At 50.9% G+C, this 13432-nt stretch overlaps 1 protein-coding gene across 2 annotated transcripts in view; it reads left to right on the top strand.

Moving 5' to 3' along the window:
- ELFN1 (extracellular leucine rich repeat and fibronectin type III domain containing 1) overlaps nt 1-13432 on the top strand; it is a 104249-nt gene that overhangs the window by 59283 nt on the left and 31534 nt on the right. The gene's annotated exons all lie outside the window — the stretch shown is intronic.

Below are 13432 nucleotides of genomic sequence, written 5' to 3'. Positions count from 1 at the left end.
TTCTGTTATTGCTTGGTTAGACAGGTGAATTTCGAATTTGAGTACAAAAGGTGCTAAAAACTGTGCCTTAACTTCTCTTCAGTGTGCTGTTGAGATTGAAAAGAATAATTTTTGGAGAAAAACTTTTCTCTGAGCCTCTATTTCCAGCATTGTCAAATCTTTAGCAGTGGCCTTTTCCCACAGCTATTATCATGTTTTCACCTTTTCTTCTTCCACCTCATTTGTCCTTTCTTGAAGAAAATGTAGTGCTGCTGAAAGGCAGGCAGGGCTGTGGGCTGGCACTGATCTGGAAGGGAGGGACAGCAGAGCTGGAGGCACACAGGCATGTCTGGAAGCCAGACCAGAGATGCAGTCCCAGGGAAAGATGGACAGCCTGGCCTGGGGGAAGTCATTTTGAAAGCATCCACAAGCCTACAGCCCTTAAAGACCACCTTTCCAAAATGACTTTTAACCAATTAGGAACCTAAGCATCAATGAAGATAAGCAGAGCTTAGGTGCTCAGGTCCCTTGGGGCAGACACAAATATCTCAGCAATGCAGACAGATAGACAGTTTGCCTGTCCAGATGGATCCAGACCCAGAGCCAGGCAATGAATTACAAATATAAGTGCCAAAACAGCAGGCTTGGGACACAAGGGATAAAAGACAGTTGTGTTATTTGAGCTGATAAGCTCTGCATCTCGTCTGGAAGATGCTGGCATCAAAGGCTCCTGCAGGGATTTCACAATGGAGTGTTACACATCCAGCACTGAGTTACCTAAGAAGTAAAATGGGCCTTGCAGAGAAAGCTTCATGCCTGCCACAAAGGAGCAGAATTAGAGTTTGTTTTTGAGGACTATTAGGCTGAATAATTTGGGATTGATCTCCATGGACATTGTGAGATATTGCTCCCAACAGAGCAATGATTGCCATTAGTGTCTCAGCTCCCTGCCTTCTTCCTCCTTTTCTCTCCAGCCTTTGCAAGGGTCAAATGCTTCCCAGGCAGCATGAACAATATTTCCTCCTTTTTTGGTAATCATTGTCCCTTCTATTCATTCCTCAGAAGCCTTTTCAGAAGCAAGAGGTATTTTCAAGGGTTGTAAGCATTCATCTCAATGCACATTTTTATGCCTATTCTCCTTGGAAGAGCTGGAGAACTAGTTAACTTTATTAGACCAAATGAAAGGAGCTTATGGAGGTAGCCTTGTGCAGGAGGTCAGGGCGTCAGAGAAGAGACACCTCTGAGACTGCTGTGGAATTTCTTGCAGGAGCTGAAAAGTAGCTTTTGCTGTTTAGATTGGTGCTGTTCTTCCTTGCACTGTGCTGGCTCCATTTCCAGCACTGAGTGCTGAGATCTTCTGCATGGTCCCATCACTGCTCCAGCCATGAGGGCTTAGGAGCAGTGACAGCTGTAAGTACCTTGGATTGGCAAGCCTGGAGGTAGCCAGGCTCACAGCACTGGGTTGCTGTGCCAGGGAAGAGGTGCCCAGGGGGCTCTGGTGAAGGTTCCCACCATGAGGAGCCCCAGCCTGTGGCATTCATGTTTTCTGAAAAATCCCTTCACCCAGGATTTTTCTCCTGGAAAGCTGAGAAGCTTCAGAGAAAAGGGAAAACAATAATTGTCTGATTTGCTTCTCCTGTGTTTTGCTCCTTTGGAATCTGGAGGTTGTTTATCAACAGGTGATTGTTTCATTGGTTTCTGCTGTGGGTTGTTTTCACTCATTGGCCAATTGGGACCAAGTTGTGTTGGGACTCTGAAAAGAGTCACAAGTTTTCATTATTATCTTTTTAGCCTTCTGTCTGTATTCTTTCTGTATTCTTTAGTATAGTTTAGTATAGTATTCTTTAATATCATATAGTATCATAAAATAATAAATTAGCCTGCTGAGAACATGGAGTCAGATCCATCATTCCTTCCTTCATCTGGGGGAACCCAAATACAATTCCAGCCAGTCCAACCCAAGCCCACTTGACTGTTCAAACCCTTCTCCAAGCAGCTTCATGCAGTGAGCAGATGACTAAAACCTGTCTCCTGGGCAATTCACTTCATTCATCAATTAAATTGTTTGCTGTGAACGCTTTGGCCCCATCCAGCTCCAGGATTTCAGCCTTGTAATTTTGCTGGCAGAGGACAGCGGTGCCATGTCCGTGAAATCTGCCTGCCAACTGCTTCCCCTGCTAAGCATTTTCTAGGCTAATGATCCCAAAATCCTTGCCAGCAGCCCCAGCTCTGTCCCTTTCAGGGCAAGGCACTCATTTAAACGTGAGCACATCTAAATGACTCCATCTGCTAAGTGACGTTGGTAAAGAAAAGATTATAGCAGGAGTTAGTGCAGTGTCCTGGGGTTGTAACCCTGTTATAAAATGGGCTGGGAGAACAAGGGGACTGTGAGGAGCTGAGGACCAAAACCACCTGGGTGACTGTCAGCTTGATTTATTTTCTTGCTCATTAGATAAATTAGAAAACTGGCAAAAGAAAATCATCTCCCGCTCTCAGCTGCTTGGTAACCCGCCACGTGGCACGAGATGCCAGCTGCAGGGAGATGCAGCTCCTTCTCACCCCTGTGGCCCCTCTCCCCAGGGACACAGGATGGGACTTGGGCCTGCTAGTGCCACACATCTCAATCATCCTGGCACCCCAAACCACCTCACTGACCCATCTGGCCAATGGCTGGCAAACACTAGAGTTCCACTGTTCTCTAATATCGTTGGTTTTTGAATAGCAGCTATTCTCTAGGTGAAAACAGCAGCACCAAATATTGCTTCTGAACACTGGCTTTGACCTCAGAACTGCTTCTTACCCTCATTTCACAAATCAGACAGGCTAAAGCAAAATAACCTGGTTTGTGCTGTATCATCAGGCAGGATCTGCTGCCCTTCAGAGGTGTTGTTCAACACTTTGATCTTGTGGCTTGTGACCAGTCTGCCTTCAGCAGCTGTCCCCCCTTGCTTATGAACCAGACTAATTTTTATTTGTCAGAAGGATGAAGCTTAATGGTCAGACTTGATTTAAATCCATGGGTAAAATTCACTGTCTAGGAGGTCAGGCTCCATTTACAGCACCTTCTAACCTAAAAACTCACTGAAATATTCAGCCTACATAACCAAATGTTAAATTTGGACCATTTAAGCCATCCTCAGTACCTTTAGCTGTGTCTGATGCACTCCTATAGTGGGAAATGAGGCCACTGTTACACACACTGTATTTACACACGAGGAAAAGCTTCCAGACAGGATGAGCTATTAAGAGACTGCAATGTATTTCTCAGCCAAGGTGGAGGAATCCCTGCTGCAAACAGATGCTGAAAACAGGGGAGAAGCAGGGCAGGAGCTCCTGGGAGGGAGACCCGGGGGTTCCAGCACTGCTGTGCCAGTGCAAGGAGTTGTGGGGGCAAGAGCTGCCCTGTGGATGATGGTTGGAGCAGGTTTCCTCTGCTCTCTGTGCCCCTTCTTCTGCCCCTGGGAGTTGTGTGCTGCCTGCCCAGCATCCTTGTCACCCTGTCCCCGGCCAGCATCGGGACACACGTGTCCCGTGGCTCAGCCCCCTGCCAGGTGTGTGCCCATGTGTGCAAACACTGCCCGGAGGGAGGGCGGGGACCCCGCGCTAATTCCTTCCTGTCATATGCAAGGAATCGGCTTACAGCCCCGAGCTCCGATTACTCTTATCTTAGCCTGCAGGGTGCTGGCCACATCCTGAAATTACCCGGATTTTTTCAAAATCCAGGAGATGGCTTGGATTTACCCGACCAACTGAGCAAACTCCAGCCCTGCTTTCAACCCCAGCATGTTTGGGGGGCTGTGAGTCAGTGCAGAGGTTGGGGCATGTGGTTTGAACCTCCAAATGCACCTGGGTGTGATGCCCAATCCACCTGAAACAGCTGATGGAGTCCCACATGGAGCAACATCACAGCCCCTTCCTGGGCTCTGTGCAGAGCTGCTTGCTCAGGCAGACTCACCTGCTGGGATCCTGGCAGATAACATGCCTCTGAAATGGCCAGCCAGGGAGAGATGCTGTCAAGCAAAACATGGAGTGAAATGTTTGGGCTGCTGGGATTAGGCTGTGAGTCCCACCTGTCTGCTGTGTGACATGTGGCACTGCACCCTCCATCCACCACCACTCCCCGTTCCCCATCACTGCCTGCCAAGCCCACCCTGCTTGGAAATTCGAGTGGGGAAATCAGAGTCCTTCTCCACCCACCCCTGCTGTGCCTCTCAGCCACTGACATTAACACCGAGCTGGCTGACATTAGCTCTGAATGGATTTTAATAACCCCCCTGTGAGCCTGAATTACCCACACAGCGTGAGGGCCACTGTGAGTGTGGGGATCTGGTGGTGAGCAGGGCATCAGGGGCCATTCCTGCTCCCCAGGCTGTGCATACAGGGCCATTCCTGCCCTCCAGGCTGTGGATACAGGGCCATTCCTGCTCCCCTATGGACACAGGGCCATTCCTGCTCCCCAGGCTGTGCATACAGGACCATTCCTGCTGCCCAGGCTGTGGACACAGAATCAGGGCCACTCCAGGAGCTACAGTGGCTTCTGCCAGTGGCAGCTGCTGGTGTGGAACCCTGGCTGTTGCCTGGCCCCTGGAGAGCTGCTGCTCTGGCTCCTGCTGCCCACAAATGTCCTGCCACCAGCAGCTCTGCCAGGGGCTGATGAGCTCCCCAGCACTGTCTGCTGTCATCCCCCATCCCACTGGGGCTGCTGGTCCAGGTGTCTGCCTCCATGGGATGTTCTCCCCTCTGGGGTAAGGTCTGGCTGCTGCAGGGGGGTGAGAACCCCCTGTGCCATCAGTGAGAGCATCCCCAGCCCCTACCAGTGCATGGCATAAAATACCAGCCCTGGTTTAGCTGCCTCTGTGCATGGGATGCTAAATGAGATCATGCCTGGCCCAGCTGGGAGTCTGGACTAGTGTATGAAAATCTAGCAAGAAGATTAAAAGGTGTCCCCAGGCAGAAGAGGGTATTTATCCCTTTCCTTGTGGCTGAGATGCACATGGTGTGGGAGGCACAGGGACAGTGACCTCACCAGGGCACGTAGGCAGGGCTGTGTCCCCACGGGGGCTGGTCTGGGGAAAACACACTGACCACAAAAGCTCCTTCTGAGATACAGGTGGGCACAGCCAATCTCCCCTCCTGCGCCAGGAAAGCCTTCCTGCCCTGCATCTTCACTGCCAGCCCTGCAGCTCCTCCACAAAGGGAAAACTCCTCATTTTCCTTTCCTTTTACAAGAGGGAAAGCTAAAAGAGATGGTCAGGTGGTTCTCACTTCTGGAATGTGCATGGCCTGGAAACATGCTCTGAAGTTACTTTTCCTCAGTTAAAGCTCACAAGATCTGAGCAAGGGATGCAGCCTTCTTGGCCAGTGACAAAGTCACATCACCATTTGAGAGTGATGATTCCAACTGCCATTGAAATCCAGAGATATTTCCAGTATGGAAACAGGAACATCCACAGGAACATGGACAGGAGATCCCAACTGGGGTGGGCCAGCAGCTTCTCCAAGTCATCAGGCTCTACAGGGGCTGTGAAATCATCAGGCACTTGTAAGAGCTGAGTACTGATAAAAACCCCTGCAAAACAGTCCATGATAATGATTGAGTTATATTTAAGAGGCTCCTTCATACTAAGTAAGTGTAAATAGTTTACTCAGAAGATATTTCCCACTAAGATCTTCTCTACATAAAATGCTAACAGATTGAGATTATGACTCTAATGATTATTTTTATTGCTGGTTTACATTTAAATGGCATATATTTCCCCCTACTGTTCTCTCTTTGGGTTAAATCAATAAAACCTATTAAGAAGGTTCTTCCTCTAAGATTCCTCCCTCTCTTCTTTCTGTCTCATCTCCACTGGTGCCCTTTTTATCCACCCACCACCAGAGATTTCTCAGAGCTGCCTCCACGATATTGGTGCCAAGGATTTGAACATCCCCTTTGACAGAGTGGAGTGATTTTGGTCTTTGCTGAGATGTGGGACTAGAGAGGAGCTCCAGGGCTGCTCCTTTTCCTCCTCTTGGGCTGTACTGCAAGGAGATGCAGTTGGAGCCTCTTCTAACACAGAAGCTGTACCTGTCTGTAGTCCTGTACCTCCTCAGCTATGGATGCTCTTGTGCTCCTTCAAGCACTGCCTGTGGCTCACTGAGGAGGTGCTGGATTTCTGTTTGGAGAGGAATTATCCTGCTATATACGCAGTGAAAACCATTAAGATGCTGACCTTTAAATTGGGCTTCTTCCTGCTCATGTAGGGAGGAGGTGGGTTGAGTGCCCAAATCTTATTCATTTTAATGACAAATCCTTCACACAGAGGCTTTGAAATGCTCAGCATTAATGCAATTTTCCTCCCTCTGCTGCAGCTTGGCTTTGCTGTGCAGGGGATGTCTCTGCTTCCCTCTCACAGTGACAGACCCTACAGATTTGCTCCATAACTACCATGCCCAGGTACCATTGTGTATGGATTTGTGAGCTTAAGGCAGTGCTAACACAGGGATCTCCGTGCTCCTTAATCAGCATCACTGACCTTTCTTTCCTTCATTACTCTCAGCATTACTTTTTTTTCCACCCTAGCTTAATTTGCATAGGTCTCATGTTATCCATGTTTTTGCTTTGTGCCTGTTATCCCATTACCCTGGATAATCAAAGCTGGCTGTAATGGAAACAGCAGAAACAATTTGCTTACCCTTCTATTACAAGATATTCCCTCTACTAAGTCTGAGAATACCTGCAGTTCTGTGGTAATGCTAATTAACTGTGCATACATATAGAAAGTAAAGCAAAGGCCACCAGCATCCTTTGGGATGCTGGGGATTAAAGAAAGATAAGATATTATTCTCCTCTTTCTCTGTTCTTCACTGTCCCTACCCTCAATGGAAATTGCTTTGCACTTATAGAATAAAATGCAATACATGGTGGAGGAGTCACTGACTCTGCAGAGAGATGGAGTTAGAAGGAGCAGAGTTCTCTCTGCTGTGATCCTCCCTGATGTCTTGCTTCTTGTCTATTCCCAGACTGGGATCTTTTCCCCATGCAGGTGCCCCCTGCCTTGGAGCCCAGTGCTGATTCCACAGCAATCCCCCAGAGCAGAGCTCCAGCAAAACATGGGTGGAAAACCTCCTGCCCAGCCTCAAGGATTGCTTGGAACAGTGTCTGTAAATGAATGCCTGTGGCTGAGCAGGGTACCTGCTGTTGGAAGTGGCTGTGGTGTCCATCAGGATGCTCAGGTACCCTTCACTCTTCTTGGGTGGCTGAGGCAGCAGCAGCTTCAGAGCAGCTGAAGGGCCTGGGGACAATAAGAAAGATGGTGATGAAAAAAGAAAGATCATTGGGAGAGGGGGGACTGTGCCACCCACCCCTCTTCCTTTTGCACTGCACAGTGCCTCAGGTGAAGGCACAGGGGGCAATCTCCCCCCATTAGTGTGCAGCACCCTCTGACAGTCCCACATGAGGCTGTCCTGTGTATCAGCTAAACCAGGAGTGACTGACACTGCCAGGCATGTGTGGAGGACTGCTGAGCTCTCCATGCAGGAGAAATCCCACTCAAGTCCACCCACCAGCTCCTTGCTGATTTCCCCAGCTCCTGTGCCAGCAGCATGGACAGACCACCTCACTGCACCCCTTGGAGCATCTCAGATTGGCCCTGGGTATGGACCCTGTGCTCCAGGAGGGTGGTTAGACAGCCCTTGCACTACTCCTGCCCCTGAAATTGTGAGGGAGATGTTATTTGTGCTCTGATAACCACAGAACCTTTGATGCAATACTCATGTTTGGGATTTTACCACATCTCTCATCCTCCAGGTCTGTCAAGGAGCTTCACAGAGCCGTGACTCAGAGAGAGGCATCAGTGGAGAGAGTCTGTAGAAGCAGCCAGCAGCTGTCATGTGGAGGGCTTTAATAATGTATATGCAGGCATATATGCATGACCTACGAGCTCAGGACCCTCCCTGCCTGAGTGGCACCGACTCCTTTAAAATATCCCTGCACCATGCCAGAGGGCTGGGATTGCACAGGCATCACACACATCTGTCTGAGGAAAATGGGCAATAAAAGGGCTGACAGGGGTGAGTCTTGGGCCTGCTTGAGCAATGTAATAACTCCTTCCCTGTCACTGAAACCTTCAGTGCTCGCTGCTCTCCATCACCCTGTGGGTGGTTTTAGGACTGTGGGTGCAGCAGAGCCTTGCTCTGCTCACAAACCTGGTGATGTTTAAGGTGCTTTGAAACTGCCCCCATGGTATTCATCATTTAAAGCAACCCAGCTGCAGGGTTTTGGTACAAAGGGCTTTTAAACCAAGGATTGGTGAGGCCAAAGGGATTTTCAACCAAGTGCACACCAAGGGCTTGCACAGAGCCATGCTTTGCCTTGCAGGTGCATTATCCCAACAGAGAGCTCAGTCCTGAAACTCTTGAGCCTCAGCAGAGGTGAGGAGACTCAGATCTGAGTGCTGAAGTCAGTCTCAAAGTCCAGCCCAGCCATCTGAGGCATTTTGGTTCTGATCAGGCAGCACAAGCCTCAAGTGGAAGAATGGGTTTAAAAATGAAAATGTGAGTTTGACTTGTAGAAGGGATGCTTGGGATTGGAGATGGAACCGTGTATCACTGTGATCAGAGGGGAATTTCTTGTTGATTTTACATGGCTGAGTCAAAGGTAAACTTCCTATTAACTTCCCTGAGTGACTCTGTAATGATTTGACCCTTAAAATTAAAGATGTGCAGTCACCAACTCCAGCATAGCTGCGCTGGTGGAGTTCAAGAAGCACACAGAAACAGCCAGCAGCCTTCAACAGCAATTGCACTCAGCACTGCTCTGTCTCCTCAACTCCTGACATCATTTAGGGGGGCAAAAAATGGCAAAGTTTGAATTCACAGCTTTTGTTTCTCTGCAGTTCAAAGGCTCCAAGAGCCTGGTTTTTAATTGGCACTGAGTTCTCCCAGCTGGTACCCAGGGCAGTCCTGGGACTGACACCCAGCCAGGCAGGAGCAGCAGCAGCCAAGGGGGGGAGGCTGTTGGATGTCCTGGGTGCCTGCCACCCATTGCAGGGACTCAGAACTCTCCTTGCCAGATCTGGGGGCAGAGGAGCACTGCTTCATTTCTGATCATTAATGCATTGGTCTCTTCTCTGTTTTCTTCTCACTGTTCTTCTCTGTGCACAGGCCAGGGAGAGCCGCACAGTGAGTGGTTTGTGCTGGAGATCACAGTGCAGAGACAGCAAAGCTGTTGGTGTTTCTCACAGTGCCCAGGGCAGGAGCCTTGCCCTGCCAGGGTGGGCTGCATGTCCCTGCAGAGAGAAGCAGGAAGGAGCATCCCAGGCTGTGCAGACCCTCAGCTGAGCCCCAGCACCTTGGCCAAGGGGCATTCAGCAGTGCTGCATGCAGAGCCTGGGGAGTGCAGGAGCTGCTGGCATGGAGGGGGTGGCAGCCAGGAATGGAGGGGTTGTGTTTGTTAGGGAAGCCCTGGGTGCCTCAGAGAGAGTCACAGCCCCTCTGACAAGGGTCACAGGGTGTCTGTGGCACTGTGCAGTGACACCTGGAGCACAGACTTACTTCAAGCACAGCTGGGGTGGGGAGCAGTGACCTGCTTCAACAGGCACTGTTATCTTCCACACCAATGGGACTTGAAAATCCCTTGTTGACTGAGATCCAACCAAAGCATCTTTCCAGGCCTTTTCTCCTCTGTCCAGGAGCAGGAAGGCTCTGTGGCTTCTACAGGCAGTGCAGCTCCCATTGATGGTTTCCTTAATGCTTAGAATGGGGTCCCACCTGCTTCTCTCTGCAGGTTCAGCATCACTCCCACCTTTCTGGCTGCCTGCTTTTCTTGACCTCACCTCTCCTTGGAGAGCTGGCTCATGGCTTTGCATCCTGCAGACTTCTTCACCCCTCTGTCTCTTCTGCTCATTTGTGGTTTGACCTCAGGAAAGCACCATTACAGGTGCCCTCTGTTCTGTGCTCATTGTGCTCCATCTCCATGCTCACACCTGCTTTGCCTCAGGTGCCTTTATATTTCCACCAGCAGTGTCAGTAAATCCTGTGCAAGACAAAAACCTCAGCAAAGCTTTGTCACTCCACCTGGCCCACACCAAGCTGGAGCTGTCAGCCCCAGAAGCTCAGTGGGGTGGATATACTTATTGCTAGAAAGCTTTATATTTACCATGGCCTTCCTGACATTACAATAAATGCATTTCAGAGCCCAAGAAGTATAAAAATAAACTGCAAGAAAATCAAGACAGCTAATTAGCCAAAGGTTACTGCTGGGCTCTGTGACTGTCAGCCCTTTTGAAGTTCTCCTTTACACAGGCAGATGTGTGTGCAATGCTGCTGCTCCTTTGAATAAATGTCTTGGTTTTCAGAGTGGCTTCATATCTGGATGTGACTGAACACATGTGAAGGCTGTCACAGCCAGCCTGGGCAGGAGAATCAGAATCCTTTAACCCTGCACTTCTCCAGTACTGCAGAGCACCTCATCCTGGGGAGTGGCTGATCAGGGCTGCGCTGCCTCCAGCTCCTCGTGAGGTGAGGAGAGGCCAGAGAGCTGCCTGTCTGCACAGAGAGCCCTCTGTGCTGGAGGTGCTCCTTCCCCTCTGTGTCCCTGCCCTCTGCCCTGTGGTCACAGGGAGCTGCAGAGGGCTGCACTGCTCATCCAGGGTTTGGATGGTGCCATTGGGGAGCAGCTCTGGGAGTGCCCTGGGAGCCTGGGAAGTGCTGGGGCACATCCCCCAGCATATCATGGTCTCACCCCACGTGTCCATCATTCCTCAGTGTCCAGTATCCCCCTGAGGACTGAGCATCTTGTATGGAGCTGCTGTACACCAGATGGGACAAGAGGAAGGGGAATGGGGTCCTGGCTGAGCTGAGAGCTGAGGGAGGGATGTGAGTGCCCCACCAGAGGAGAGAGGCTGAGCTGGTCATGACAGTGGTCCTGGTGCACTGATACTGGGTCCAGAGGAGTGTTTTGCTCATATTTGGGCAGGAGAGCCCTGGAGCAGTGATGGAGTTTGAGCCATGTCCCTTGAGCCCAGCCATCCCCTGGCCACAAGCTGTGTGAGCTTTCTCTCCCTGTGCTCTGAACTGCTCCACACAGGGATCAGAGCTTGGGCACAGTGACCACAGGAACCACCAGCATCATCTGTGCTGTCCTCTCACTCCTCCTCTCAGGTTTTCCTCCTTCCCTTGCTCTGCTTTCTTTGGGCTCAGTTTTCCCTAGGAAAATCCTTTTCGCAGCTCCCTCTTCCCTCTCTGGCAGTTTCTCCTGTCTCCTGCTCACAGCTCGTGCTGTGTCATGTGTTTGCTCAGCATTGCTCCTCCTGGAACCTTCATTTGCTGCTCATTTCCTCACAGACTTTACACCACGAGCTGGGGCTTTATGTGCATGTGTGTGTGTGATTCAATTAAACAAAACACAATAAAATCAGGGAAAACAGAGGGAGACACAGACAGACAGCAATTCCCTGCTCTCTGAGGGCTAAGCTTGTCTGCCTGTGAGCTCGGCCCCAGCGTGGCTTTCTGATGTTGCCACATGGATTTGCTTGTAGCAGCTCCCTGGATCTCATGCTTGGGGTTTCCATCCCTCTGCTGGGACCCTGGGACAGCAGCTGCTCCTTCTCTGCTGTCAGAAGTTGGGGCTGCTTCATCACATGAGGTGAGCCTTGCAGGAGCTGTGTTCATTCTGAATAAGCCCTGAAATGCTGAGGCATCTCTTAATACTCAGCCTCCTCCATCTCTCCTTCTCTACAGCTCAGTCCCAGCAGCCCTCAGGATCCTGCAAGCCAGCAATGTTCCTATCCCCCATCCTGCTCCAGCCCTCTGGGGTGGCAGATTGTCCCTGTGCTAGCACCCAGCCTTCTCCCATGTCACACCTTTCCCTTGCAGTGCCACTTGAACAGCAGCAGCTGTGCTCTGCAGGGCTTTGCCTGGCTGTGAGCTTCCCTTCCACTGCTCTGTCCGCCTCTCTGCCATGCCCTTCCCTTGCTCACTCCTTCCTGCCTTGTTTTCTTTGCCCTTTTCCCCCCTAATCCATTCATACTGTGAACAGATGCTTTCTGAGCATCCTTTGCTCCCTGCTCTCCCTGGCAGGTTTCTCACCTCTCTGCATGCCACATGGCTGTGGGTGTCTCTCTCTCCTGGAGAGCCTGTTCCTGCTCAGCCTCCTGAGCCTGTTCCTGCTCCCCCAGCCCTGGCTGGCTCCCTGGCTCTGCAGATTCATTCTGTGAATCCAGCCTCTTCTCTTTGGGCTGCAAATGTGGCACCTAAAGTGGGTCAGTGCAAGTGGAGGGAGGTGGTCTCAGGAAGGGCAGAGACAGAGCAGGCATGAGAGGCAGCCCCTGCCAGATTACAGGGTGGGTGGGAGAGGAGCAGATGCTCTTAAAAAGTGAAGATTTCAGGTTATTCACATGGCTCCAAACCCAGATGAAAGAGTGTTACCTCCACCAGCTCCAGTCTTATGCTCCTGGCTCTGGGTTGGCAGCAACCTTGGCAGCTTATTGATGACTTCTGTGGTACCTCAGTGTTCCCAAAGTACAGGACAGATCAGATTTTCAGGGTTTTAAAATGCACATAAAATGTGATTAAGGAAATCCTGGCACTCAATGCCTTCAACTTAGGAAAAAACACTGACAGCAGAAGGGCCCCCCCCCCCCTTTTCCTGATAGCAGCCCCCAGCACACAGAGCCCTCCTGGGGATGTGAAAGGTCTCACTGTGCCACTGCCCCTGGGTTTAACACTCTTCTGAAGTCCTTGTGAGGATGATCTCCCCCTTGTGAGGGGCCTTGTGCTGCTGAAAGGGAAAGATCCCAAGGAGCTCATCCCTGATCAATGCTTTAGGGCTTGTGCTTGCTCAGCAGGACAATTGCACCTTGCCCAGCCACCCCCAGCCACCCTCAGGGTGGGCTCCAGACATTGCAGAGAGATGCTCCATGCTTTGAGCCTCTGTCCCCTCCATGTAACCTCAGAGCTCCTTCTAGCCCCAAATCTTTATCTCTGCTCGATCCAGTGCTTGGTGGAACAGCAGGAAGAGGTGCCACTCCCCATGCTCTGTGTGTCCTGGCAGTGCTGGCGGCTGTGAGGTGACACTCAGGTGTCCCTGACTCCTGTCTCTGCTGACTGCATGCCCAGCAGGGGCAGGATGGATGCAATGGCACCTCTCACTCCAGCTGTGGCTCCTGGCTTCCACAGCTCAGACCGTCCCATCACTTGGGCTGTATGGACCTTCTTGGTGAGCAGAGTCAGAGGATGGGGCCAACATTGCTGGTGTGCAGAGAAGGGAGGGAGCTGCCTTGTGGAGCAGAGAACCAAGGGATTGTCCACCTTCCTCCTCAGTTTCACCTCCACATGGGGACCCTGGTCCCTGAGCTGTTGTCCTCATGGACCACACGTGTCCCCAGCACAGAATCACTTTTAGCTGACAGCAGTACTGCAGCCTTTCCTGTGCATGCAGCCAATGCACCTGGAGCCATTCCCAGATGTC

Source organism: Molothrus ater, chromosome 16, assembly GCF_012460135.2.
Source record: "Molothrus ater isolate BHLD 08-10-18 breed brown headed cowbird chromosome 16, BPBGC_Mater_1.1, whole genome shotgun sequence".
NCBI classification, from domain to species: Eukaryota; Metazoa; Chordata; class Aves; order Passeriformes; family Icteridae; genus Molothrus; species Molothrus ater.
Note: the sequence above shows the minus strand (reverse complement) of the source record. Positions and strands in the feature narration are given on the sequence as shown.